At 51.2% G+C, this 3,419-nt stretch overlaps 1 protein-coding gene across 2 annotated transcripts in view; it reads right to left on the bottom strand.

The window, feature by feature from the left end:
- Positions 1-3,419, bottom strand: part of RTKN (rhotekin) — a 16,334-nt gene that overhangs the window by 7,613 nt on the left and 5,302 nt on the right. The window lies entirely within an intron of this gene.

The following is a 3,419-nucleotide window of genomic DNA, read 5'->3' as shown; positions in this document are numbered from 1 at the left end:
GGGGGGGGGGGCATGTGCATATTTGGAAAACTTCCCAGGGTATTCTGAGGCAAGTGCCTCTAGGGTTAAGAACCACGAACTAGGCTCGGCCCCTGTGGCTCAAGTGGCTAAGGCACCAGCCACATACACCTAAGATGGTGGATTCAAATCCAGCCTGGGCCCACCAAACAATAATGATGGCTGCAACCAAAAAATAGCCAGGCATTGTGGTGGGTGCCTGTGGTCCCAGCTACTTGGGAGGCAGAGGCAGGAGACTCGCTTGAGCCCAGGAGTTGGAGGTTGCTGTGAGCTATAATGCAACGGCACTCTACCCAGGGTGACAGCTTGAGGCTCTGTCTCAAAAAAAAAAAAAAAAAAAAAAAAAGAACCATGAACTAGAGGGAATGGACAACAGGAAAAGGCAATCCAAGGTTATCCCCTGGACTTTGATAGGGGGACATGTAATTGGCAAGGGATCAGTGGAGAAGGAGCGTACCACCTACACAGTTCACCCATGCTGCACAGAACCCCATATATCTCAAGTTAGGGGATCTAACACCACCTGGTCCTCTGAGCTTGGGAGGTGAGATCAGAGACAAGGATGGGGATGAGAAATGAGAATGTAGGTGGTCCAAGAGGGAGGGGCTGCAGGCTGGGCATAAGGACCAGATGGGAAGCACTGTGAGAGGCACCAAGATTCTCAGGAACATTCACTCAGAAAGGAGCAATTTATTCACCCTTCTTTCCTAAGTCTTGGGTTTGTCATCTGCAAAATGAAAATGTTAATAGCCCCCACCATTTAGGGCCTTCACATCCCAGGGTTGTGAAGATTCAGTGAGACAAGGACATAAAACTCTTAGCACACACCTATCATGTGGTATACATGAAAGATGGAGATACTTATTTAATGATGCCATTTTGGCAACAGTAGTATTCTCCCAGTCAACACTGGAGCATCCCTGTGCTGTCTAAGGCTCTACATTTAAAATCCAGCTAGGAGGGGAGAGATACAGGCATTAATGTCTGCTCCATAAGTGCCATGTCATGGTGTAATCATGCTCACTATTTGCTTCTGGTTGCGGTGATCAGGAAAGGAGATGGAAGACTAACTCAGTCACAGCACACAGATCCATTCAGGAAAAAAGGCAAGTTGAGCCTCTCACTTAGAGGAGGGGAATGAATGGCCACCCCAAATTGTCTTTTTCCTTATACCAGCTCTCCCCCAAAACCTATGCCCTTGCTTCTGTCCCTAGTGGCTCCAACCTTCAAGTATCTAACTGGCACACACCAAATTCCCTATTCTGAAAACCTTCTCCAACCTGCCTACAGATTCTCCCTTCACTATTTCCTGGACACAAGGGTAGGCCTGATTTTTATCACCTTCACAACAGTACCATCTACCTGTTTCCCTTTCCAAATAGGCCAACCCATTCTCAAAGCCGCCTTTACCAGGAAGGCCTCCCAGACTACATAGGTCCTTCTAGACTAGTTTTGTCTGTCTGCACCAGGGTCCTATCTCTGTTAAGCTTCTCTTCTTGCCAACGCCCCTCCGCCCATCTGCACCCAGCTGCCACCACAAACAACCCCTCTACTTGCCAACCCCTCACCCTAGTCTGCACCGAGCTTCTACCACAAACAAGCCAAACAGGTGAGAACTGGGGAGAAGTGGGACACAGAGGCATCCTCAAGCCCCCTCCTGGCTAGCCTTGTTCCAGTCCCAGCACTCACGGATCCTTCCCTAGCCCTGTCCATTGCGCGTGTAGCAGCGAGGCAGGGCAGCAGTGCGCCAAAGATCCGGGGAGCTGCACTGGCGGTGGGACCAGAGCGCCGGCTTAGCCGCACCGCCTCCACCCGCAGCGCTCAGGGTGCTGGTGACATCAGCTCCCAATTGCCGCGAGAGCTACTGAGGGGCGCGGGGGCGCAGGCGGTCCCTCCAGCCACTTGGCCGGCAGTGGGCAGCACAACCATGGAGACCCCCTCATTACAAGATGAGATCTTCCCAGCATCCGCATCGCCCTGGAAGGGGCTCCGGGCCTCCAGGCTTTTGCGCTGAGTTCCAGCTCCAGAAGGCCCCACCCATGTAGCGTTTGCCCTCCAAGGTGACCTCCTGCCTGGGAGTATGGGGGTGAGGGGTGTGTGCATAGTGTATAAATGGGAAAACTGGGGCCCTAGAGAGTTCACTAGGCTCAGCCTGGACAAGTGGGACTGGAAGCCCAGGCACCTCCCCCTCCAGCCCCAAATCTACTTTCCCTTAGCAGAGAGCACCCTAGAAAACTGGCTCCCTTCCCACCAGCTCCTGAGTACAGGATCTCAGGAATCACGGCTCAGACTCAAGATCCTAGTGCTTTACCCCCCATCTCCCCAAGCCAGAGAGAGTTCTTCCTCGTATGGCTCAGACTCAAGATCCTAGTGCTTAACCCCATCTCCCCACGCCAGAGTTCGTTCCTTGTTGCCCCTCCTCACTCACACACACCTTCTCCCCAAGCAGGAAGTATTCACCACCACCACCACCACCCCCCCCCAACACACACACACACTCCTGGGAAAGAGCCCAGATTTGGATGTCAGCAGACCTGGGTCAGATCCCAAGGGACTGAAGGAGGCTGAGTCATGGGCAGAAGCTCCAGCACACATTAGGCCCTCTGTGGACATCCCCTACACCCTCCCACTCTTCTGTCCCTGACTTCCTGTTTTGCTTCTCATCACCTTCTGTTCCCTTCTGAACCTCAGGGAACAAGAGGTTCAAATGCTGGTTTAGGGACTTGACAAGCTATGAGAATTTAACCTTTGGAGCCTCAGTTTGTAAACTGGGAAATATTCTATCTTCATAGCATTGTTTGAGGATTAAATGGGAAAGTCTAATCTCTACCTGGGCCTAGCACAAATTGACACTTTTTTTCCCCTTTTTTAGGGGGGTGGGGGTGGAGAGGGGGGACAGGATCTGCCTCTTGTCACCTGGGCTAGGTGTACAGTGGCATCATTATAGCTCACTGCAAATCTCAAACTCCTGAGTTCAAGGAATCCTCCTGTCCCAGCCTCCCATGTTGCTGGTACTAGAGGTGTCCACCTCGTATGCTGGACTAATTTTTTTCTGTTTTTTTTTTTTTTTTTTTTGAGATGGAATTCTATTACATCACCCTTGCTAGAGTGCAGTGGGATCACAGCTCACAGCAACCTCCAACTCTTGGGCTTAAGCGATTCTCTGGCCTCAGCCTCCTGAGTAGCTGGAACTACAGGTGCCCACCACATGCTTGGCTTTGTGTTGTAGTTGTCATTGTTTAACAGGCCTAGGCTGGGTCCGAACCCACCAGCCCAGTGTATGTGGCCAGTGCCCTAACTGCTGGAGCCATTTTTCTGTTTGTTTGTTTGTTTTGTTTTTAAATAGAGATGGGGTCTTGCTCTTGCTCAGGCTGATCTTGAACTCTTTTTTTTTTTTTTTT

The sequence above is a fragment of the Otolemur garnettii genome, unplaced genomic scaffold (genome assembly GCF_000181295.1).
Source record: "Otolemur garnettii isolate 467f Iridium unplaced genomic scaffold, OtoGar3 scaffold00068, whole genome shotgun sequence".
Lineage (NCBI taxonomy): Eukaryota > Metazoa > Chordata > Mammalia > Primates > Galagidae > Otolemur > Otolemur garnettii.
This window is presented reverse-complemented; position numbering and strand designations above follow the sequence as displayed.